This window comes from Monodelphis domestica, chromosome 2 (genome assembly GCF_027887165.1).
Source record: "Monodelphis domestica isolate mMonDom1 chromosome 2, mMonDom1.pri, whole genome shotgun sequence".
NCBI lineage: Eukaryota > Metazoa > Chordata > Mammalia > Didelphimorphia > Didelphidae > Monodelphis > Monodelphis domestica.
Window position 1 is genome coordinate 469,997,406 of NC_077228.1, and position 27,527 is coordinate 470,024,932.

Genomic DNA, 27,527 nt, shown 5'->3' on the forward strand with positions numbered 1-27,527 from the left:
AGATCATAGTGGGTGCTCTATCAACTAAAAAAATAAAGTCATCTATACTTTATACTTTGATTCCCACCCTCTTTTCCTTATTGTGAATTGATTATAACTTCAAATTATATACTAGCCAAAAAGAACTAGATAAACCATGTGTAACAGACTATCTCTTGCCTTTAAATATCTTTAATGTATTTCTTCCTTACCATGAATCTCATGGAATCCCCATTTCCCTTCGAATATAGCCTCTTGAGGAGGAGTCAAGATGGCAACTTAGTAGAAGCAAAAGTTGATACCACTCTGACAATCCTTCCAAATCAATTTTTTAAATGCCTCAAAATGACAGGAGTCATCAAGATAGAGTGAGGGGGCTTTCCTGATAAACAGAACTTGAAAGGTAGGCAGAAAGGGTTGATTTTCACATGGTAAGGAGGAACCAGAAGCAAAACTGCATACAGCAGAGTGCAGGTTGACCAATCCACAACTGCTGCCCCAGGTTCTGTGACTGGGCATAAGCCAATTTCAGGATCCCAGAACCCAGGCTACACCAACAAAAGAACACTATAGAATATGCCTCGAAGTCCCAAGATCCTAGCATCAGCCCCCCGGGGGAGGCCCAGAAATCCATAACACTTTGCACTTTCCTATAGAAAACTATTAATAAATTTGAAGTACCAGAAATTCAGAATTATTCAATAGTATAAAACAGACAAAAAATGATACTGTAAAGAGGCATTTTCTCCGTAACATAATCAATGGTCATCTTATCTATCTCCTTTTTTTCAGACCACTTCAGGAACATTTTTTATATGTAACTATTTTCTTTCCCCAATTAAATATAAAAGTAACCTTGAACTTGCATTAAAATGGTTTCAAATTATCTTCCTCCTTCCCACCCTCCCACCCTCAATCCTTCCTATTCCTGGGATCACCTCTCCCTAAGAAAGTCAGAAATCTGATATAGAACTTAGATGAGCAATTATGTAAATTTTTTCCAATATTAGTCATATTGTGTAAGGGATCTCAAACAAATGAAAAAAGGTAAAAAGAAGCTGAAGAAAGAACCACTTCAGAAATCTTATATTCAGCCCAGGACATTTTTAGGAGGGGTAATAATATGTTGAATAGCAGAGAAAAACAAAATGTAAGAGTGAGAAAGGACCTCAATATCAATCTAACCCTGAGCACATCCGCCAGATTAATGAAGAGAATGGAATTTTTTTTTTTATGAAAATAAGGTAAACTCATATATTAAATGAGGAGAAAACTGGGAAGGAAACCAGAGTAGACCAAATAACTTATAGCTAGGATACCAGGGTAATAAATTTAGACAAATGTCAGAAATAAAATATTCAATCATTTTCAGACTTATTTTTTGATCCTTGAAACATGAAGCAGTAAGGACATCATTTGCAATTAATGTAGTTATAAAGAATGTTTTCCCAAGAAGGCATAAATGCCGGAGGAATTACCAACCACATAAATTTTGAGTAAAAATTATAAACCATGAAAAAATAACATTTTTGCAATGGAAACACCTGCAACTCCTCAACTGAAGTGTTACGAAAACAGTGTGACTATAATATTCTCTAAAGGAAGACATAAGTTTTTGGCATTGTTTCCCTTTTCATTTCCCATTCTCCAGAATCCTATTTCCTGAGCTTAAGTGACTTACCTTTTAGTAAATACTGATCACAAAGGAGCTGCATCTTCGAGGCTTTAAATATTCATGATCTACTGCTTTGGACTAGCATCATAATGTTCAGTCTTTTCAGTAATTCTTTTCCAAAAAGCAGATTTGCGCAAATTATAGCAATGATGATATGTGCACATGAATTGGCATAAAAGATATCATCAGGGAAAATTTTGATCAGAAAATGAGATAATTGGTCATTCAATAAGAGTAAAGCATAACAGCTGAACTATCCACCCCACACTAGTAAACTTCAAATAATAAAAGACTGACACGAAGGTTTCCAGGACATCAGTAAGAAATTTTACAGAAAATGTAAAAGAGGCTATAGGGGAAAACAATATAGTAGAAAATTTGAAAGTATAAATAAATTTTTTTTAGTACTCATTGGGAGAACAACCACTATAAGCAGATTGATCAACCTATCCTATACTCTGGAAAGTGAGATATTAAGTAATATATCAAAGACAAATATCATTCATGCATTTACAGAGAAAGTGAGTTTTATGAGGAATTTCCTCTCCTTATTGTTAAGTTGTTTAGACCTCCTTCTTAAAATGTTGTGATCCTCACTACTAAATGCAAATAGACCACATTAATCCAAGAAATATTTCCCATATATTCTCATCATTGTGAGATGGAAATCACATTAAAAGACTGATGTATATATATATATATATATATATATATATATATATATATATATATATATATATATATATATAAATTTAAGGTCGCCAAGGAATTCAGCTATGTAATTCCTAAATGAAAACTCAAGTCAGCAGTCAACCTTTTATGGAGTTTTTTAAAATTACTACCAGGAGGAAGAAAGGTATTAGAGAGAGAGAGAGAGAGAGAGAGAGAGAGAGAGAGACAGAGAGAGACAGAGAGAGAGAGGAGAGAAGGGAATAGGGCTAATAGGGCTTAAATACCCACTCTGCTTAGGCTGGGCCAAAGGCCCAAGGCCTTGGATGGCCAAGGCAAAGAAAAGAGATCAGTCCCTATCACTCACGTGACTAAAATGGAGAAACAGTCTGAGCGCCTCCACTCCAAAGCACCAGGCTCCAACCCCCTCCTCTCCTTCACACAGGAAGTCCCCAGAACTCCTCAGCTGTCCTCTACCTCACTTCCCATGTCTCACCTGTGCCAATGGTGGCTCTAGCTTCACCCAGGACCACCCAGAGGTCTGTCCCCTTTGCACATGTCTTCTAAAGGTCATATTCTCAAATAATTAAATCTTGAGCTTTGCTGCAGCCCTTCCTAAAACCTGTTACCCTGAGTAGGGTGGATATTATAGTTTCCAAGACCTGATTCTGTCATTCCAAGTATCTCTATTGTTATTGATCAGGAAATGGCCAAATCCTATCCTCTAAAGAATGGTTTGAACAGGGTTGAGTAGTTTTGAAATTCACATCATGCAGTATGTTTTCCAAAGGTTTCCCTACAATGATTTTCTTTAAATGAGGTTTTTTAATGTGTTCTTTTTTTCAATATTTTTAATTGCATGACCAATTCATTGATCTGCATTTTCTCTATTTTATTGATGTAAGTCTTTAGAGATATAAGTTTTCCCCTAGGTATTCCTTTGGTGGCATTCAATAAATTTTGATATGTTGTCTCCTCATTGTCATTCTCATTAATAAAGTTATTGCTTCTATAATTTTTCTTTGACCCTCCTTATGATTAGATTATTTATTTTCCAATTAATTTTAATTTATCTTTCCATGGAGCTTTATTGATTATAATTTTATTACATTATGATCTAAAAAGGATACCTTCATTATTTCTGCTTTTCTGAATTTGGTTGTAAAGTTTGTATGTACTAATAATGCCCAGTTTTTTGTGTAGGACCCATGTACTACTGAAAAGAAGGTATATTCCTTCTATTGGCATTCAATTCTCTCCAGAGATCTATTAGTTCTAACTTTTCTAAGATTTCATTCACTTCCTTTAGTTTTTTTTTGCTTACTTTTTGGTTTGATTTATCTAGATCTGAAAGGGGAAAGTTGAGATCCCCCACTATGACTAATATAGTTTTACTGTCTATTTATTCCTATAGTTCCTTAATTTCTCTTTGAAAAAATTAGAGGCTATACCATTATATATATATATATATATATATATATATGTTTAGTATTGATATTACTTAATTGTTTATAGTAACTTTTAGCAATATGTATTTCCTTCATTATCTCTTTTAATCAGATCTATTTTTGCTTTAGCTTTGTCTGAGGTAATGATTGCTACCACTGCTTTTTATTAAATTTTAAATAAAGCACAATAAATTCTGCTCCAGCCCCTTATCTTTACTCTGTGTGTCACCATGCCTCATATGTGTTTCTTGTAAACAGCATTTAGAAGGATTCTGATTTTTAATCAACGTTGCTATCCACTTCTGTTTTATGGTTAAATTCATCCCATTCATCTTCACAATTATGATTATTGTGTATTCACTTCCATCTTATTTACTCTTTTGATCCTTGTGAGGGGTAAATTTAGGGGTTTTAACTAATATATTATCCTTATGGTTGCCAGGGATTAACACAAATCCCAATAAAAATATTCATTTGGGAATTATATGGAGGTTTAATTAATATGGATGGAAGGAATTAAGAAGAAGAGAGAGGGAAAAGTGTATAAGACTTCTCTGGCCTAGTCTGAGCCAAGGGGAGTTCAGAGACCTTCCAGTCACAAGGCCTCCTCCAAGATGAGGATGGCGTCTTTAGGAAAGGTAAAGGAAAAAAAAGGAATCTGCCTAACCTCCAAGAAAGCTCAGGGAAGATGCCTCACCTGACCCACAATATAAAGCTTCTCCCAGTTACTGTATCAAGGATGTTCACTACCAAACCCGGACAATAGCTTCATACAAGCCAAGATGCCAAGATGCCCAGCACACTGCCACCAGCCACCTCTCCACCACAAGAGCCAGAGCCACCTCTCCATGAAAAAAGCCAAGTGAGGAAGTGATACGAAATATATAGACTCTTTTTACATCACTTCCTATGTCTCACATGTACTAATGGTAGCTTCAGCTCGACTTAGGACAACACAGGGGATCTGTCAGTTGTTTCTGATTTGTCATTTGCTAGCATGTCTGTCATAGGCCATCCTTCTCAACACTTAATCCTTAAGGAGGGGTGTAGACATTCCTGTTTTGTTAGACTAAGCAGGGTGGAGTAAATCTAAAATTCACATCTTACTCTTTTCCCTTTTACTCTGTTCCTCCTCGCCAGTATTTTGCTTTTTATCAGTCTCCCCTCCATTCCTCCCTCCCTACTCTTCCCTTGCCTTATTCTACTCCTTCTCTATAGGATAAGATTAGATTCTATATCCCAATGAATATGGTTATCTCTTTATGAGCTAGGTTACAATGAGAGTAAAGTTTAAGCATTGCCTATCACCACCTTCATCTTCCCTTCCACTGTAACAATTTTCATGTCTGTTTAAATTAAATAATTTAAATAATGTTTGAAATTGACCAAATAAAAATAATGTTTAAAAGTCATAAAAAATAAATTAAATAATTTATCCCATTCCATCTCTCTTTCCCTTTTCTCTCAGTATAATTATCTTTCTTACCCCTTGATTTTTTTGTATATTATATCATTCTAATCAGCTTATTTCCCACCCTCTATGTATATGCCTTCTAACTCTCCTACTTTTAAGAAATTTTAAGAATTACAAATACCTTCTTTCCATGTAGGAATACATATAAGTTAACCCTATTGAGTCCCTTAAATTTGCTCTTTCCTTTTTACCTTTTCAGGCTTCTCTTGGGTCTTGTGTTTGAATTTCAAATTTTCTCTTTAGGTCTGATCTTGTATTATATTGAATAATTATTTTTTCTCCTGAACGACTATACTCAGTTTTGCTGGATAGGTGACTCTGGGCTGTCTAGATCTTTTCCCTTCCAGAATATCATATTCCTTGAGTTTCAATCCTTTCATATAACAGATGCTAAGTCCTGTGTGATACTGATTGTAGCTCCAAGGTATTTGAATTGTTTCTTTCCAGCTGTTTGCAGTATTTTCTCCTTGAGTTGGAGGCTGTTGAATTTAGCTATTATAAAAACCTGGGAGTTGTCATTTAAGGATTTATTTCTAGAGGTGATCTGTGGATTCTTCTAATTTCTATTTCACTCTTTTATTCAAGAATATCTACATATTTTTATTTGATAATTTCTTGTATTATGATGTCCAAGATTTTTTTTTAAATCATGGCTTTCAGGAAGTCCAATAATCCTTAAATCGTCTTTCCTGGATGTATTTTTCAGGTCAGTTGTTTATTTGATGAAATATTTCATGTTTTCTTCTGCTTTTTCATTTTTTTTATTTTGTTTTCTTGTTTCTTGATGTCTTCTGAAGTTATTAATTAGCTTCTATTTGCTCAATTCTAAAGACTGAATTCTTCCAAAATATTTTGATCTTCCTTTTCTTAGGACTACCAAATATATTAAACTGGGATTTACTTCCTCACCACAAGCCTGGGCTGAGACTCCTGGCATTGCTATGGGCCCACACAGAGCAGGCTGTGCAACAGAGACTGCCCTCAGCTGGAATTCTGGACTTCACCACAGTTTTATTTGGAACTTTAAGGGATCATTATTGGGTTGGACCTCTATTGGCCTGTATAGAGTATCAGGGTCTGAATGTTGGCTTGGTTACAGGTATAGAACCTGGAAAAGTAGATGTGGGGTGGGGATGAGGTCTTGCTTTTGACTTGCTCCTTACTCATTGCTATAACTTCCTCTTGGCTGTGCTCCTCTCTCACCCCAGAGCCCCAGATATTCTCTGCCTACCTTTCAAGTTGTTCTTTTCATGAAATTTACTTTACTCCATCTCCTTATTGCATCTTTTACTCCTATATTCATTATGTAGTGTTATTTTAATATTGGTTGGAGAGGATTCTCATAGTGGTTTTGAGCTTCCCTTCTATTCTGCCATATTGGCTCTGGAACTGGAAGTCCCTACAATGATTTTCTTGAAGGGACCTGGGTTGCATTCCAGTCTCTGTTACTTAGTAATTGTATGTGCTAGACAAAGTACTTCATATAAGATTTCTTTTCTATATATTGTGCCAATAAATTCTGAGTATCCAAGTTGAACAGAAAAAAAAAGAAAACTGAAGGCCATCACAATTGTCAGCTACACAAAGAAAATGAAAGACTGATTTCCCTTTACTTTTTGGAAGAAGACATGGTTTATACTCTATCTTAAGAAAGCAAAGGGGAGATTTTACTTCATTCTATTACGAACTCCAACCCCTGGGGTGTTGAAGAAGGAATAGCACCTCTGATATGAGGGATTCTACAGCCCTTTTCAGGGATGTTTATCCATTTTTAGCATTCTCTGGTCCCCCAACTCTTACTTGTTGTTCCAAGAAGCTATAACATGTACAACAGCTGGACTTGGGATAAAGCAGATTAAGAGTAACCAACCAACAGTTCCAAACTCATCAGTGAATTAAGAAGATGTCAACTCCAAGCATGTGAAGACGTTCCCCTGTAAAATGAATGCATGTCAACAATTTGATCCACTGACCATCAAGGTAGCTAAGCAAGTGCTGTGGAGTATGTAGAGCTTGGTCAGACATTGAAGATGCCAAGGGCACCTACTGTATCATTGCCAGTTGCCCTGACTTTTATCTTGACACTAGAATTCAGTGACTGGAAAAGAATAAAATGATGACTTGGCATAACCCTGCCTCACTTAAATCCAATTCATATGCAAACCAAGACATTACCTCAGGACATCATTGGTCTTTTTAAAAGACAAAGGGTGAACAACAGAAACATTATAAACTATAACCCAGTGGAACATTTCATATGTGTCCCTCATTAGCATTTTTGTTTCATATCTGGTAAGCAAAACTTTGATGGATATAGAAATTAACACATTTTAAATATTGATCTCCTTTCCTTCAATCAGTTGAACAATAAATCAGTAAGCCTTTATTAATCACTTAATAGATAATAGACACTTTGCTAAGAGACTGGCATTAGACCACCACTACTTCTTACAAAACAAAATGTTAGTGTTATCTAAACAATAATTGTCTACATTAACTTGAAAAAGAGATTTCTAGAAAGTGGGTATGCAGAGTAATTTGGACAATATCTTACATATTATCGACTGTAAGCTACTGAATAACTATAATATTTATTTATATAGAAGGAAAGGTAAGAGAGAAAATTCAGCTACTCCGATTCTATATATTCATAATAGATATCATAACAGTTTTCACATCAAAAGAATTTTCCTTTTTTTGTTATTTGATGGTGAAGGAAAACCTAGGAAAAATTTTAGCTTTTATAATAAAGGCTGGCAAGAGTTTGAAATATAGTTTTTAAAATTAATCTATTTTTGTATCTTTTTATTCCAAAAGAAACTCCCTTTTCCCCAAAATCTTAAGGGGGGGAATTTTTTCTGAGTAGCTAATTTAAAGGAATCAGAAAGCATATCCTTCTCTCCTAGTTCCATCACTAAATTGTGGATTTCTAGGTAATTTGATTAATCCCTCTGTACCTTATTTTCAGACTTTCTTTAAAGAAAGATAATAATGCCTGTTTTGTAAATTTACTGTGAAGTTGAAAGGATTAATGAGAAAGTTCTATCCAAGTTATTGAGTTGCTTTCAGAAAGTCTCTGTGTGAATACATGGTATTGCCATTCTAATCTTTCATGTATTTTTTAACCAGAGCTCAAAATAGGAGCCCTAAAACTACCATTTCATTTCAACTCTGTCCCACATTGTATCAAAATGATTTCAGTATTTGAGATGTTCATCTATTTCAGCAAAAATGTTTTCTGAAGATTTTATACTCATTAGATCAAAAGTACAATGTATGGTTATCACTATTCATGAATGGATTTTATAATTTCTTTTAAGATTTTCTAGACCTTAAAATATATGTTGTGCAGTCTAAAGAGGTCAAGGACTATTTAAAATAATATAGGAAATCGAAGATTTGACTGATTTTAACAAAAAAAGGGTGAAGGAAGGCTTCAAATTATAGACATATATTTGAATGAAATTCAAAGAAAAGTATTTGAACTTGTTAAAGAGGTTATTTATAAATATTAAAAGAAGAAACAGTGAATGTAGAAGTCAGAACAGAAGCATCAACAATATATAACACCTACCTTACTTAATTTACTATTTGGTAAGATTATTAAAGTGGTAGATTATCAGAATTAGCAGTATATATGAATTCCATCGAGGCTTTTGGCAGTTTTTTAATGGTTGTGAAGACATGGAAGTAGATAATAGCACCATTAGATAGACTCAGAATTTATTGAATAACCTAATAAAAGAATAGTAATTTTGATGGGAAAAAGTGCCTGGGAGGAAGACGCTGTTGAAGATATTTCCTTGGCAGGGGGCTATTTATTAAAGGTTAGTTGCCCCCTATTTCCCTATCTACCTCTAAATAATCAGCCCATCTTTGTTTCACATTATTGCTCAATTCCAATCAAACAACTATTATCTTTGTCATCTTACTCTTTCCCAGTTGTGCATATTTATCCATGTAGTTCCCTTACTGGGAAAAGACTCTCTCCTTCACATCACTTCTTCTTCTTTGGTTCTCTTCCTGATCCTCCCACCTTGAAGTGATCATCTTATCCTTTTCCTTATCTTATGACCTCTCCTATAGACATATTGCAGTTTTGCTTAGTTTATGTTTCTTTTCTCACTAATAGAATGAAACATCATGAGATCATAATTCTAGAGGTTGAAGGGATAACAAAAGCAATCTAATCTTATTCTTTTTTTACAAATGAGGAAACTGAGGCTCAAGGGGATGAAATGAATTGTTTGAGGTCACACAGGTAGTAAGGATAAGTGGCTGGATTTGCACCCTCTGACCCTAGAACCAGTGTTCTGTTTGCTCCACCACACTGAAAGTCAGGGATGGCCTAGTTACTTTTTCATCTGTTTATCCCAATTATCTCATACAATGCACTACACATCTTATATATTTAATGAAAATTATTGAACTTAATTAATTATAAGTGGTGAAAAACAGTGACTGAAAAAATAGGTTCACATATATTGCAATATTATTTCACTTAAATAGTAAATGTAAGAAACATTTATAACATCTCAAATAGCTGAACAAATTTAATCAGGAAGTCAAAAAGAGAAGGCTTTTTGTAAATCAAAACAAACAAACTGAACAATTAGATGTATTCTAAAGGGGGATAGTCTGCCGAGAAAGTTGGATGTCTCTACAAAGGCAGTCTTCAAGCAAAAATACAGATGACAGTTGGCAATTATGTCATATTGCGAATTCTTATTGAGGGGTAGATTGGAACTGATGGTCCCTTTGGTTTTATCCAATTCATGTAATTTGGTTACATATTTCTCCAGAATCTTGCAAATCCCATCAAAATGTTTATAAACTGAAAAGAAAGGGAAAAGACAAAAAATGTATATAAATACTGAATTAGATACTGTAGAAATTAATTACAATGTAAGGAGTAGATATGAGTACAAATTCATTGAGAATAACATCTAGGAAAGTTGCCAACAACAAAACCTACTGTCTCAGAAGTATGTATTGGGGAGGAAACAAATATAAATACAATTATGCCTCAGATTTTAAGGGCCAAATTTATACTGCTTACTGTAGAAATAAATAGTGATAGTCTTCATATATATTTAGTTTTTGAGAAGGGTGATCCAATTTTAATAGTAGCTTTCATTTAAATATAGATTGGACAATTCCCTGTGTTTGAATTTATCCTGTCCCTGTTTATTCTGCTAGGTTAAGCATAAAGATAATTTGTCTCAGAAAACAACCAAAGACACATATTACTTTGATTTCCTTTACAAAGTAAATCATGCTGTCCTATGTTGAAGAATCATTATAGACAAAATTAAAAACTACAAATTACCATAATGTTTAAAAAGTCAGTATTTGCTCTATTTGTGGGTAATAGTTTCTATAGATTCCTCTCCATGGAATCTCATATAGAAAACCAACAGGTATTATAAGTCTCTACTTTAAACTTCTTCATGGTGGTTAGGTGCCAGGGACAAATGGTTTAAGAAGAACTTTCCCTTAATGCTTTTCTGATAACGATCTTCTCCAAATATACTTCTAACAAAATACTCTAAAATTATGTTACTTGGGCCATGTAGTTTTACTCCTACCACATTGCTTCTGTAATATCCAAGTCCTAAATACAGACTTCATTTTCACCCTAGTTCTATCCTAATATTACACTAATAATAGTTTAAATGATTAAATAACAGATAACAGAGTGAAATTCATATGGAAATAAATTTGGATCTTTTTATAGTTAAATGAAGATGACACAAATAACTTGCATTCTTAATTCACTACTTTTGAATTACGATGTTAAGTACATGGGAAAAATATTTAATATTCTGCCCAAACAACTCAGGATATAATTTACTGGGATTTAAAAAAAGATTGTTATGTATGTATGTGCATGCCCATGCATGCGTGTGTGTGTGAGATCATTGTTGTTTTTAGACTGATGTGGGTATGCCTAGAAAATTCAAGATTATATGATCATATGATGACTAATAACATTAGCTAATGTTGATAGTGGTGAAAAATTGTCAGTAAATTTTAAAACTTCCTCTCATTCAACACCAATTTCTGAACTAAATGATTAATTAAACATTTTTACTTTATAATATTCACTAGTAGCCATTAGGAAGTAACACATTTTTTGTATTTCACATTATAATTTCAAATTCTATTTCACAGTGGTATGTGTATGTATTCCTTAAGTCAAATAAAAATATATCACTTACATAATTAGTTTTGAATTAAAATGAATTAAATTAGAGGTTTTAAGTCATGATGCTATGGAAAGAGTACTCTCTCTGGAATAAGAGGAAATCATGGTTGAATCCTAGCTCTTCTACTAATTGCCTGCATGACCCTGAGCAAGTGTTTTTATCTGTAGATCCTAGTGTTCTTATTTGTAAAATTATGTGATTAGACTAGATAATTTCTTGTCCTTTCCTGTTTTAGAGCTAACTTAACGAAAGTAAATTCATTGGAATTTTTTTCAGAAAATGAACATAGCACTGTTTCAAAATATTTCATTTATAAGGGCTTTAAATATATTGGGGTTAGAGGAGTTTGGACTCAATGATTAGATGCATGTTTGGAATTGCTGAAAGCCCGTAGACTTCATCAAAAAAACTAATTGAATGTTACAAAGGTCAAGAACATAGAGAGAACAAGGACACGGAAAAATCATAATTGATCAAGACTATCAGTGTAGGGGAATCAAGACATCTGCCTTTAAGTGTATAAATAGGTGATAATCTCTTTTGTTCAGACTTGAATCCAAGTAGAACAGGAAGCAGATTGTTAAATTGGGAAAGGATAATCAAGAGGAAAGAAACATGTTGAATATTCAGAATTAACTGAGAATCCTAAGGAGTGAAATTAATGACTTCTCTATGATCAGCTAAAAGTGGAGAGTAAAATTTTTCTGAATTGAAGAAGAGTTGAAATTGCAATTTTTAAACCAGAGTAGGAGGTTGTGTATAAATCTGGAAGTATTTATCAACTAAAGCACATTAGATAAAAGAGATGGGATATGGGATGTGGATCTGTTATTTCTTTGGTGTAGGCAACTATAGCCTAAGGAAACTCTCTTTACAATGAAGATCATCACTTTTGTTGTAAGTCATAGTTTTAGAGAGCTGCCTAGAAAATGATAAGCTAAATAACTTTGTCCATTGTCATGGATCTAGTATGTCAGAGGCAAGACTGGAACCCACATTTTCCTGGTTCAGGATTTTGATCCACTTTGACACATTGCTTCTCATTAAAAATTTATTTTCTTTAAAATAAAATAAAAAATTTCAGGATTTGTTAAAGCAGTTATTAAAAAATTAATTTTGTGAAATCATACTTAAAAATCTGAATTGCCTATAAAGATTATTTTAATATTCTCTTTTAAAATGTAAATCAACTACTAAAATTATTATTTGTGCTTTTTTTGTTGTTGTTTCAGCATAAATGTTACAGAGTCTAACAGGGAATAACCAGAGTGACTCATTGTTACAAGCATAGCCAGAGGAATAATGATGAAACTTCCCATATGGAAACATATCGATACCTTGTTTCTGAGAACCATGATTTCATAAAATAGAATACCTTCAAAGAGAATTTAGATAACATTGAAATTCTTTAACTGACTCTAGTCAGCCAAATAAATGGTGAATGAAAGTCTCTTTGATTGGTGATAGTTGAAGTATGTTGATTGGGCCTCTACTGGTTTAGGGGAAAGGCTTCAGGACTTCTCAGCCAAGGGTGGCATGTGATCCTGAGAAAGTAGGCTTCAGTTCTGTCTTTTTTGATCATTAGAAGTGAAACAGAATGAAAGGTATGAGTTTATGAGTTTTAAAAGGTCAGCAAAGTGATCCACCTAAAAGTCCAAGTTTCCAAGAGTCCAAGAGTTTAGGAGTTGAGTCCATTCAAAGTTTTGAAGCCAACCCAGAAACACTGCATGAATAAGGAAGGAATGACCTTGTAGACAGTTTAAGAAGCACATGGGAGGACTCATCTACCAGTAGTGGCATTGGTTTGGACATAAATTTAGTGGGATCAATGTGATATTGAAATTATGCTGAGTCTGAGTTCTTGTGGTATAAGGAGAGGATGCCTGCGAGGTATGGATAGAAATGTTTCTTCTTCTGTTACTGCTTAAAGAAAATATGATTTTGTAAAAACTAACCTAGGTTCGTTGCGGATGTTAGTTCCTAGTTCCTGTTGGCTAACAGTGTGAAACAAACTTATGAGGAGGGCTCAAGTTAATAGTAGTACAGAAAGACACTCTACCCTACTTCAGGCATACCTCTAGAACCCTGAGGGGGAAATGTAGTTTTGCTTTGGGAATGTGGGACCACAGAGAATACTTGCTACAAGAGAAAGGCTATAACTCCATGTTACTGAGCTAGAATAAAAACCTTTAGCTATGGGAATCCTAGATGTTTGGATTGAATTGTAAGCATGTTTTTTAGTGGGAAAAGAATTAGTCTTTCTCAGCAGTAGGTAGAAAAGAGCTTTAAGACAGCAAAGACCAAAAGGATCCAAGACTGAGCAGAGCAAGATTAGGTGTTACATCAACTTTGTGTATAAGAAAGAGGTCAAACTGGAAAATTGAAGTAACATATACTAAATCAGGATGAGCTGATGGCAAAGATAGCAATTTTGGTGGGGAAATAGAGGGGATCAACAAGGCACAGAATCTGAGAAGTTAGACAATGGTAATTATCTAAGGGCAGAAGCTGTAAATCTTATGCTAAGGTAAGAGTAGAAAATAGTAATGGTACCACAAAGAGATGATGGGCTTGAACATTTGGGATGACAACTAAGCCCCATAAAGTAATTAAAGGCAAAAGAGATGCAACTCAATAGAGACTTTTTTGCCAAAGGTGGTGAAATTTGTTTTGATGTTGGTGAGATGAATTTCAGCTTCTCTAGAGCAAATATAAAAATGTCTTCACATATTAGATATGAAGAGGCATAACATAATGAATAAATGTCTGGAGTTAAGAGGTCCAGCTATCACTTTGGGAGCTATATAAAACCAGTGAAAAGAAATGAATCAATAAATATTTTCATCTTTTGGATGTCATCACCTGAAGAAGTCACAAACTAGAATGCTAGAATTTGCTCCAACTGAGATTAAAACATTTAGTCAATAAAAAATTATTCTATGCTTTCTGTATCCCAGGCACTGAGCTAAGAAATGGGGTAACAAAGTCAAAAGATATTGCCTGCCTTTGGGAAGCTCACAATCTAATGGATGAGACTATGTGCAATAACCATGTAGAAGTAAGTTATGTAAATTTATATATATATATATATATACATATATATATTTAAAAAGGAAAGGAAATAATTAAAACAGGAAACTCAAGTATCTTGTTCCAGGAACATCAAGGAGGTCAGTATCCCTAGATAAAGAATCAAAAGACAAAGACTCCAGTTCCAGTCATGCCTCCAACTGAAGCAAAATGTCCAAATTTTAGTTCCCTTTCTATAAAACGCCTTCATACCTTAAGGAAGATTTGTATTCCACTTACAGATACTAAAGGACATTATAATCATAGCACAAATAGTTACATTTTCATTTTCTTTGGCAAAAAATCATATCATTATCTTTTTTTTACTCATCTTTTTTTTTGGCTGAGTACTACTAAGTAGTCATACTTGCTCTTTCCTCATATCACCTTATACATTTTCTATACCTTGTTCTTCTAACATCTCATCTAATTTTTTTTTTATTTTAGTCAGTAATCTTGGATTGCCTACCAGTATATTTCTCACATCATGAGCATCTTTGAAAAAGTATTCTGAATATAGAAATCAGTACTGCACATATCAATGAACTGTGATTACATAGAGCGATGTGTTCTATAAAATTGTGAATGTTTGTTAAAAAGCAAGGTTGAGGAGTGAGCAAGCTATAAATGAAACTAACATTAAAAATGTCCTTTGTTTTACATGCTAAGATTCAATTTCTACTGACAAATATTATTATAATAAAATATGATTTGAGGTACATTTTATTTGATAGCATCCTATTACCTAAAGCAGAGATTTCCAAAACAAGAATATTTCCCCAGAGAACATTTTCATAAATGAAAACAAGATGGCTGATAGTGAGTTGCTTTTCAGGAAACAAACAAATTGTTACCAGTGCCTTGTGCATTTCTCAGTAAGTGCAATTGATAATTTTATTTATTGAACATTTATTTGTCCCCCACATTGTGTCAAAGTAAATTTGTCTAGCCTGTAATTACTAGTATTAAGTTTCCCCCTTCAATTTCAGAAGTAGGAAAATCATCTTGGGTCATTTGTTTTCTGAACTTTAGAGATATTCTAAAGCAAATGAATTTTCCCCAAAGGGATTAGGGAACTATGATTAATTGAAAGTCCTCTGCTCACCCTTAGATAAGAATGCTCTGGTGAAAACATTTTCTTTGTTTTATTCAGTCTGCAAGACCATGAAAATGGTATCAGACAGATTTTTGGAATATACCTTGCTAAAAAGGACAAAATATTCTCTAAGACTTCCTCCACTAATAACTAATACTTCTAGTAATACAATCAAATTTCCTCTGCAGTCATTCAAAGAGGCAGGCAAAAATATTCCATAATGCATCTCTCAAGGGAACTCATATAAATTTAAAGTTTCCCAATGACAAAATTCAAGAAAAATAGCAAAGAAGGTAAAAAATAACCCCTCTACAGGGTGAATATTCTTCTGAAAGAGATGAGGGACTAAGGGATGATTGCTTGGGATTATACACAAACAACAAAATTTACCCAAAGGAATTACATGGAATGAGGATCTCATAATATGACAAACATTCTAAATTTATTGGAACTAAAAAAAGAAATGAAATGAATATTTATCAATGTACAACATTATTTTAGTGATGTATATTATATGAGTCTCAATATATAGATTTGATAGATATTGACATAGAAAATGATATAGCAAGAAACTATATATAAATATTCAATGAATTAGTGAATTTAAGTCTTTAAACATTATTGTTGAAGAAACTGAGTTTTAAGGAAACAATATAAGAAAAAATATTGTAGAGTGAGTCAAGATGGTGGCTTAGAGACAGCAACAATTCAGACCTCTGCAAACCCTTCCTCATTGATCAAAAACACAATGCTTCAAGGGGACTGAAAACAAAATCTAACAACAGGACAGAGCTAGGGAACCCACCTACTGAATCCAACTTAAAAGGCACCCCCAAAAAAGAATGAATTATGGTGTTGAACCTCCAGTGGTGGCTAGCATCTCTGGGCAGGCAAGGATGCTAGTACATAGGGAGTATCTTGCTGGAATAGCAGTGCCCCAGGCTCAGGGTTTCGAACACAGACAGTGTAGAGGCAAGTGAAGGAGAAGCTCAGAGCAGACAGCATGGCTCAGCCAAGATGCTCCATATTACACCCTTCCCCCCTTCTCAAGGTTTTGGCCTTAGGGCACATGCACCTGTTCAGATCAACTCCGCTCTGGCTCAATCTCATCAATAGGGCAGATAGGAAGCCTTCAGAGGGCAAGAAAGTTCAAGCTTCAACATCTCTACTCCACACACTGAGAGTATTTCTGACTAAGCTCCAAGTACAAAGGCTGCAACAAATTACAGTTAACAATCCTGATAATAAGGTGGGAAGTCCAGCTCCTTTACAGCTTCTTCTGTCAGCTGGGGAAGATCTGACTAACCTGAACAATCAGCAGAACAGGGAAGAAGCCCCTTCAGAATAGAACAGCCCAAATCCATAGATTCAGTACACAATGAGAGGGGTAATATTACAGGCAACTACAGGAGGGAAAGAGGGGGGAAATGTAAGTAAACAACAGAAAAAGAAAAAAGAAATTACTATCGACAGCTTCTATACAGACAATGAACAAAGAGTAAATGGAACAGAGGAGGATCAAAGAACACCAAGCAAAAGCATAGAAACTCCAGTGAATTGGACACAGTCTTTGGAAGAACTCAAAATACAATCCAAAAAACAATTAAGAGAGGCTGAAGACTAATGGAAAAAGAACTTAAAAAGCAATATAAATTATTTACAAACAGAAAATAGTGTCTTTAAAAGCCAAAATTAATCAGCTTGAAAATGAATCAAAGAAGATGAAAGGTGACCTGTAAAGAAAATCAGAATAGAAGGACAAAGATGACCAAAAAGCCAAAGATGAAATTCCATCTTTAAAAATTAGACTCCAACCACTAGAAGCAAACTACTTCACAAAACAGCAGGAAACTATAAAACAAAATCAAAAGAATGAAAAAATTGAAGAAAATATGGAACAACTTATCCACAAAACAGAAGATCTAGAAAACAGATCGATGAGAGACAACTTAAGAATCGTTGGACTACCAGAAGATCATGAAAAAAGATAAATCATGGATATCATTCTACAGGAAATTAGGAAGTTGCCCCAACATTCTAGAGGAAGAGGGAAAAGTGGAGATTGATTTATTTATTTAGTGCCATACCCATCGAACTACCAAAAAACTTTTTATTGAATTAGGAAAAAAATAACAAAGTTCATTTGGAAGAACAAAAGATAAAGGATATCCAAGGAAATAATGAAAAAAAATGTGAAGGAAGATGACCTAGCAGTACCAGATATCAAACTATACTATAAAGCAGTGGTCAAAACAATATAGTACTGGCTAAGAGACAGAAAGGAGGATCAGTGGAATAGACTTGGGGTAATGGACCACAGCAAGACAGTCTATGATAAACCCAAAGATTCCAGATTTTGCAACATAACTCCACTATTTGATAAAAACTGCGGGGAAATTGGAAGACACTATGGGAGAGATTGGGTTTGGATCAATATCTCACACTCTACACCAAGATAATCTCAGAATGGGTGAATAAATTGAATATAAAGGAGGAAACTATGAGTAAATTAGGTGAAAACAGAATTGTATACTTGTCAGATATTTGGGAAAGGAAAGAAATTAAGACTAAGCAAGAGTTAGAAAAAATAACAAAATATAAAATCAATAATTTTGATTACATCAAATTAAAAAGTTTTTTTGTACAAACAAAACCAATGCAACTGAATTAGAAGGGAAGTAACACATTGGAAAACAATCTTCATACCAAAAACCTCTGACAAAGGTCTAATTACTCAAATTTATAAAGAGCTAAACCAATTGTACAAAAAATGAAGCCATTCCCTAATTGATAAATGGGCAAGGGACATGAATAGGCAATTTTCAGATAAACAAAACTATTAACAAGCCAATGACAAAGTGTTCTAAGTCTCTTATAATCAGAGAAATGCAAATCAAAATAACTCTGAGATACCGCAGCAAACCTAGCAGATTGGCTAACATGACAGCAAAGGAAACTAATGAATGTTAGAGGGGATGTGGCATCATTGGGACATTAATGAACTGCTGTTGGAGTTGTGAATTGATCCAACCATTCTGCATGGCAATTTGGAACTATGCCCAAAGGATCCTAAAAGACTTTCTGCCCTGTGCTTCAGCCACATTACTCCTGGATTTGTACCCCAAAGAGATAATAAGAAAAAAGACATGTACTAGAATATTCATAGTTGTGCTCTTTGCAGTTTCAAAAAATTGGAAAATGAAGGGATGCCCTTTGACTTGGGAATGGTTGAACAAATTGTTGTATATGTTGGTGATGGAATACTATTGTGCTCAAAGGAATATTGAACTTGGAACAACCTCCAGCAATTGATACAGAATGGAAGGAGCAGAAATAGGAGAACATTATACACAGAGACTGATACACTGTGGTACAATTGAATGTCATGGATTTCTCTACTAGTAGCAATGTTGTGATCCAGAACAATTTGGATGGATTTATGAGAAAGAACACTATTCACATTCAGAGGAAAAACTGTGACAGTAGAACCACAGAAGAAAAACAACTGCTTGATTACATGGGTTAATGGGGATATGATAGGGGATATAGACTCTAAATGATGACCCTAGTGCAAACATCAACAACATGGAAATAGGTTTGGATCAAGGACACATGTAAAACCCAGTGGAATTGTGTGTTGGCTATGGAAAGTGTAAAAATAAACTTGAAACCAGGACTTCAATCCCCAGAAATCCTTGCTCCACTTCCCCAAAATTCTTTGTAATCTCACTGAATTCTCACCTGGGCCAAGATCAAGAAGGGGTATTTAACCTGATTGGAAAGGCTTTTGTGGGGTCTTTCCTGTTTCTACTTGCAAGTAGACGTAGCTCTTTTCATAATGTAGGTGAGGTTGTCTAGGCCCCTGTGCCTAGACACTTGCTTTCTTATCCTGTATTTTCTTTAATTCTTAATCTTCAATAAACCTCTAAAAATATAATACTCCTTGCATAGAGAAACTAATTTCTACCTGTCTCAGCTTCCCCAAAATTTTAATCTTTACAGATGGTGACCTAATGGAAGAAAAGACTCTCAATTTTTTTTTTAAAGAAGGATAGCCTAGATAATGATTTTTAGGCCACATTTCTCCCAGATGCTTTTTTAGAAAACCATCTTGATCAGCTCCTGCCTACAGCCCCCGATCCTGACCTCTCTCTGTCCTCACCTGTCCCCGGCCCTGCCCACCCCAGCAGCCCGCTCAAGCTCTGGCTCCTGCTCCTGGCCTCTCATCTCATGCCCGCTCCAGCTCCCAGCCTTGCGTGCCTGCGTTCCTGTCATTCCTGGCCTACCCCAGTGCTCTCTCTAGCACATCCCGTCCCTATTCAACCCAGATCCTTGGAGCAGATCGCTCAGGACTCATTTCTACCAGCTGGTAAAAAAAAAAAACGGGGGTATTGGCCAATTGGGCGGAGGGGAGAGACAAGAGGGAAAGGAGAATGGGTAATTTTCCCTTAGGCTAAGCCTCCATTTGGATGAGGGTATTGACCACGTGGGTGGATCATAGGAGGAGAGAGAGAAAAGGGAGAGGAGAAGAAACAGACTTTTCCAAACAGGAACTTAAAAGCAATGGGCTATTTAAAAGGATATTTTTTGACTGTTCTGGTAATTTTATTGACTTCACCTACATGTCAGGGAAAAAGATTCAACTTTAACTTTAAGTTTGCAAATGGGTGGCTCAGTAAACTGAGAGCCTAAAGACATGCGGTCCTGGGTTTAAATCTGGCCTCAGATACTTCCCAGTTGTGGGGCCCTGGATGGGTCCCTTAACCCCCATTGCCTAGACCTTACCAATATTCTGCCATCCAACAATAGACATTTAAATGGATAAGAACCCAAGGAACTTTGAAAACTTTAAAGATTAGAGGCTATATTTTTAAGGCATTTCAGACTCCAATGATTATAAAAATCTCTGTATTTCTATTGCATTTTCCTGATTGTTTTAAGGTCTAACTTTGTGATTTTAAGTTCATATATTACTAGATTCAATATTATTCTGTTATACTGTTCATTTTGAATGTACTGAGTTTTGACTACTGTTAAATTCTGTTGGTTTTCCCCTTTAACTGTGTTGAACAAATATTATTGAATAAGCCCATATATGAAAAAAAAAACAGCCTTTCTATTTTGCCTTTGTAAATTGTCACATAGAGGATAGACGGACTTCATCAGAAAAGGTTACAATTGCTATAACAACCTTTGGAAAATTTAATGTGCTAAATATCTCAAATTGATTTTAAGGGTTTTTTAAATATGATTTTTGGAAAATTTTTTAACAATCTCTGGTTATTTTGCCTGCCCCTACCATGAGGTGTAAGGTTCATTCTAGTAGCTGAAGTGAAATACATTTTATAACCCCCAACCTTCTTATATTTCTAAATATGTGAATGGAAGTTGGGGCAGTTAATCTCAGGGCATTTGTACCCCTAAAAAGGCCTCCAAAAAGGAGCATCTCTCATTTATACTCTTCAGCTCACTATTTTACTTCCACCAGAATGATATATAGATTTCTTGATCATGTTCTTAACCCAACATGAGTTTTATTTTGTTTAAAAATATGTTTAAATACCAAGGTTGAAAGATTTTCTATGTTTGTAAAAAAAAGTGTGACAAATATCCATAAATTCATAGGTTTTTTTTAATGCCATACAGCAACTCATGTGAAATATGATAGTGTGTTTGTTTGCTATTGTAATTAATTGGGCTATTGAGAATTTGGGGGATATTGATATCTACATATTTGTACTACTGTTCAATTCATTTGCCTCATACTTACAGGGGAGCATGGCCAGATATTAAGAGGAAATGTATTTCATTTTTGGTGAGAAAGCCTTGCATTCTATATTTTCTTAGCTGACACAGCGTGCCAATGATTATAAGCTACATTTTTGAATTTTCAAAGCTCTTTTATTATTATATTTTTCTTGCATGTGCAATATACATTTTCAGTATTTTTTTTTACTTTTTCTCTCCTTATATTTCAAGCACATGTCACCAGCATTAAGATTTTCTTTAACTTTTTGACTTTTCAGTACTATGTTTAAAATAACATTTGTCAATGCGTACCCCAAAAGCTAGAAGACTATAAAAATGATGCCACTAATTAGTAAAAAAAAATTATCGGGCTTTGCTTAATAATTCTATCTGATTCCAGGACAAGAAATACACAAAAGAGCCATTGTACAGGGCCAAAGGAAAGCCAATGCAGGATGGATTGATGCACTTCTAGGCCAATGCAAAGGTCTGGAGCCTAGTGTGAAGACTCGAGGTTACTATGTTTAACATTGTTATGACATAGGCTTTCCTTGTGTCCACACTCACTCTGAAAATACTTAAAGACGAGTATCCCAAAACCTTGCTCCTACCTAACTCCTATATATCTGGTCCCTTTTTTCTGTCTTTCATAATGTGGTACCTTTCTGTAGTCCTGGCTACTGACTGGGTAAATGCATCATTGCTTAGATCATTTAATTGGGCCCTGATTCAAGGACCTGTTATTGATTTATTTTTCCTTTACTTGGAATGTTTACACATAAGACTTTGGTAGTCTATATTTTCATCTAGTATTTTCTTTTTTATTTGGATTTTTCTGATGCCTTTTTAATTTCTCTTGCCAATTGATTCATATACCTCATACCTCAGCCATACATCCCTAAGTGATCCTGTATTTTTCAATCACCCTCTTAAAGGGGGAATGTAAAAAATATCATTATTTAAATTGCAAAGTTTAAGTTCCTTTTGAGAAGAATTTTAGGTAAAGAAAGATGCTCCCTCTCTGAATCCAGAAACTGAACTGTTGGAGAAGACACCATGAAGAAGCCTCCAGACCACAAGCTGCACAAAAATGAACTTTGGGTGTGGTTGATTGAACATTTATTTGTATGTATACTCTCATGCCAAAGGGGACTGCCCCCTAACTGGCTTTTTGTCAATGCGTCCAGCAGTTATTGTTTTTTTTTTCTCTTATCCTCAAATTATTGTAATCTTTAAAATTGATTATGTTTTTATGATGCTTTGGGGAAGTCCTCCCCAGAGGATCAAACAGGGGAATGTAAAAATAGACTCGAATACAGGACTTCAATCCCCAGAAATCCTTGCTCCACTTCCCTAAAATGCTTTGTAATCTCACTGAATTCTCACCTCGGCCAAGACCAAGAAGGGGTATTTAACCTGATTGGAAAGGCTTTTGTGGGGTCTTTCCCGTTTCCACTTGCCAGCAGATGTGGCTCTTTTCATAATGTAGGGGAGGTTGTCTAGGCTCCTGGGCCTAGACACTTGCTTTCTTATCCTGTATTTTCTTTAATTCTTAATCTTCAATAAACCTCTAAAAATATAATATTCCTTGCAGAGAGAAACTAATTTCTACTTGCCTCAGCTTCCCCAAAATTTTAATCTTTACAATAGGTGTGGGGAGCTGGAAGGAAAGAATATGATTGCTGTAACCAAGGAAAATGTTCTAAATCAAGTAATTAAATAAAATTAAAAAAAAAGAAAAGGAAAAAAAGTTGTCCAATTATAACATTTTTTTCAAATAGAAAAAGGCACTTTTCCCTCTAGTGAATCTTGAAAATCAGTATTTCCAAAAATGAATTTCTTAGATGAAGAACCTCTCCAAGATTTGCTAAAAAATGTAATGGCCTATGATTACTATATATGAGGACCCACAAAACTATTTCTCTGAAATCAGTCTCTTAGATTAAAATTGACTATCCCCCACCCTCAGGTTCCTAGGAATGATCTTGAAATGATGGGAGTGTCTGTCTTATGCTATTTACTCAAGCTCCCAAGCCAATGATCCCTCTGCAGTTACCCTTTAGTCATAATTTTTCCAATTTAATTTAATAAAATAAGACCCATTAACTTTTTAAAGGGAATATTAATTTTGAGTATATGTCAAAATCAGAAATATCAACATTTCTCCCAACTCAAGGGGTTAAACTTTTCATTATACCTCACCAATTCATTGGGAGAAAGGGATTAGTCCTACAAATTTCATATCCAAGTGCAGTGTAGAGGTTGGATGGGTTCTCAGCTAGGAAACTATTGAACTAGATACCAGAGATTACTTCTGCTCAAAGTACTACTTATGTAGTTCTACTTATGCTTGACTTTTGTGCTGTCAAACTTAGCCTGTTATGCTCCTGGACCATCTGGTGTTTCTGTCTTCTAACATGTCAATACTTAGAAGATGATAGCCGTCTCCAATCCCCTTCACCTAAAAAGAAGTACAAATATCAAGGCCAAGAACTGAGACCCATAAACCTAGACCATATGTTGGCTTTACATGTGAAGCAGCCAAGTCTTCTCTCCTTACAGCATTGCAGGTCTTCTCTCATGGAATAAATCCAAGCAAGAACAAGTCAAACCAGAAAAGGCAGGCTTTGGTTGATTATCTTTTGAATGTACCACATTTCCAGGTCCATAAAATATGAATGAGATTCCTCTTCAAAATGTGTCAAATGAACCATTTATAAAATTTTCATCAATGCTCCAAATTCCACATTAAATGTGGATCAGCCAAGCTCTCTGCACATGTTCATATGGAGTATTCATTGTCCAGTTTCCCGCTATGTTCTATTTCTCTTAGATGTCTCTGAAATAATATGTAGTGCCACATTCTCTATTTCCCAGTTTTAAAAATCAACCTATATGATTTATTATAGAGTTCAGCAATCTAAATATATTTCATTATTTAATGAAATTTTGAACCATGTCATAAAAAATTTAACATATCTTTGATATCATAATATCACATTAGTCAGATGACAGGACAATGTTATTATAAATGTACTAAGCTCTTGAAGGTAGTGACTATTGAGTGCACTTTTCTTAACCTTTGTATTCCTCAAATATATCATAATGAATTCTATGTAATTTTTTATGAATGTTGAATTAGTATTTTACATAGGATTTCTCTGCTTAGAAATGAAGACATTACTTACTTGGTCTTCTGCTCTTGCCTTGTATAATTAAGACACATTTTCCATTATGTACATGGGAAACAATTATTGGCTGGCTGTTATGAACTACACTTTCAAAGGTTCTTGGTCAACCACTCAAAGAATTTGCTAATTTGCTAATGCTAGAGACAAAATCATAACTCTTTCCCTAAAATAGCACAAACATTAAGAGAAATGCAAAAATTTCTACATATATATGTTTTATGTGGTATAAATGAAAGATAATTTCAAAGGGAAAGCATAATCAGTAAGAAAGAAAGAGTAAAGGATCTGAGAAAGATCTCCTCTACAGTAGGATTTAAGGTAAATCATAAAGGAAATCAGGGAAGACAGAAGAGTCTTCAGGGAAGGGGTGTATTTATATATATATATATATATAGATAGATATATAGATATAGATATAGATATAGATATAGATATAGATATAGATATAGATATAGATATAGATATATATATAGAGAGAGTGGAGACATGGCATGCAGTAATTTTGTATCATGTGTTAGGAACATGAAGCTCAGGGTCAGTGGATTTGGATCATAAAGTGCAAGTGTGAGAAGTAAATAAATAGGGGCCAGAGTGAAATAAAGCATAAGAAGACTGGATAGAGGGGAGCAGCCAAGTGAATCAGTGGATAGAGCACCAGGTCTAGTGATGATAAGTCCTGGGTTCAAATCTGTTCTCATTTACTAGTTGTGTGACCCCAATTACCTAGCCATTACCATTCTTCTGCCTTAGAACTGTATTTTCTAAGCCAGCAGGTGAGGGTTAAAAAAAAGAATAGACCAGAAAGAAAAAAGAAAGGTTGTTGTTACTATTGCTGTTTCATTCAGTAGTATCATTACTGTTTTAAAATTTATGCATCATGAACATTTCATCAAGGTTTCCACTGCTAATATCTAAGAGTTTATTTGTATATTATGAAGAAAAAAACTTATGTATACTCATATATATCTATATCTATATGCACCAACTCTGTATGTTTGTGATATTTAGCAGTAAAATCATGAGATGACATAGATATACTTTTATTCATTCAAATTTAATATTATTCATATGATACTTAAGTTTTAATGAAAGTGATCCACTAATTAATTCATTATGTAAGGCAATAATAAAGGCCATTGATGGTATAATTGATGACAAGGACAAAATTTTTAAATGAATATATTTTCATATTAAATATTAACTCATTTATATGCAGTTGACTTAAATATGCTTAGACTGGAGTAAGTTGAGCACAATGGAAAGAATGGTGGATTTTCAATCTAAAATTGAATCCTGTTTGATGCTGGGAAAGTAACTTAATCTTATTTTTATCATCTGTAAAATGAAAAGGTTGGTCTACATAATCTCAAAAATGTGTCCTAGATTGGAATAAAATATTCTTTGAGAAATAATTAATGAATTCATCAATTAACAAATATGTTAAGCAGTGGGGATTGAAGTAAAAAGAATGAAAGTTTTTTTTTTTTCCTCACAGGAATATATATTCAAAGCAAATGAAATGAGAAAACTCCAAATGCAGACACTGTCAATGTAGTAAGATAAACATAGAAGAGTATCATGTTTGGCAACAACAATACAGATAGCATATCTGTGTAATAATGACTTCAGCAGTGTAGAACATACTGTGGAACAAGGCAAATTACTGCAGCCAAGTACCTTATTATGAAAGATAGACAAACAATGATATTTCTCATTTAAAAACAAACTTACCTTTCGTCTAAGAGCTTATTAAAATCCCAACAGGTCAATTAAAGTAAATCATGCTAGCTAGAATAGAACGTGCATAAATTTCATTCTATTAAATTCTCTCTACCTCCCGAGAGAAGCCTGTGTGGGTATTACATTGTACCATTTCATTCTGTCCCCTCCGGAACAGAACATTGAATATTTGTAGGCATAAACATTTCCTATACATTCCCTAGACCATAGTTGTAAGGGTTCATTTCTTCTGGATTAAGTAATGTTTTAATGAAAATGCAGGGATGACAACAATGGTTCACTTAAGACATCTGGGAGGAAGCCAATTGTTTTAATAGTTTAGCCCTAAAGGAAATAAAATTCAGGTGTAAAAGAAATGTGTCAGAAACTACTCAGATTTTTTCACTATTTTTATCACATTGCAGAAAACAAGTAGCAAAGTCATTACAATCTTTTTTTTTCCCATTGCTACATTTGCCTGGTTGCTGAATATTTCTTCCCCAAAAGAATAATTTTCTAGATATAATGTCAGGGTTATTAAAAAGACTCACATATAAATAAAAAGAAGAAAGTGAAGGGAGAAAAGGAAGCAAGCAAGCAAGAGAGTAAGAAAGAAAGGAGAGAGAAATTAGGATTATTGCTATTAGAGGGAAAATACAATCCAAAATATATTTCATGCCCACTTTATTTAGTTTAACTAGAAAGGAATCATCAATAAAATGTCATAGCAAAGAGTAAATAATAAAATGTATAGTTTATACCTGCTTTTGACCTATTCTAAAGGAATATTCTCCATTCTTCTAAAATAATAAAAAGATAATAAAATGTGTTTTTATCATACTAGTAAAGAAAAAAAGATATAGTCTAAGGAAATCTATTATTTTTATACCAAAGGAAGGAAAAAACTGGTTCAAAGTTTAACAATAAAATTTATTTTATTAATATATGATTGTAATAGAACACTGTTTTGCCATAAGAAATGGCAAACAAGATGATCAGCAGGAAAAAAACAAAACAAAACAGGAAACACATATCAAGTGATAACTAAGCAAGAAATGGAAGAACACAATAACAACAATAATATATGATCAACTGTGAATTGTGAATTACAACTATTATCAACAAAGCCAGGATTCAGATTAATTCCTAGGGACTCATGATGAAAAAAACAACTATCTACTCCCAAAGAATGAACAGATTGAGCCCAAATGCAGATTAAAACTTACCATTCTTCATTTCCTCCGTGAGTT

General features: G+C 34.2%; 1 long non-coding RNA gene across 1 annotated transcript in view; it reads right to left on the minus strand.

Moving 5' to 3' along the window:
- Positions 1-9,785: 9,785 nt before the first annotated feature.
- LOC103100858 (uncharacterized) overlaps positions 9,786-27,527 on the minus strand; it is an 86,400-nt gene continuing 68,658 nt past the window's right edge. Inside the window, exons 2-3 of the long non-coding RNA XR_008916750.1 lie at positions 23,570-23,828; positions 9,786-10,079 (exon numbers count right to left, since the gene is read on the minus strand). This is a non-coding gene — a long non-coding RNA (uncharacterized LOC103100858). The remainder of the gene's footprint in view (positions 10,080-23,569; positions 23,829-27,527) is intronic.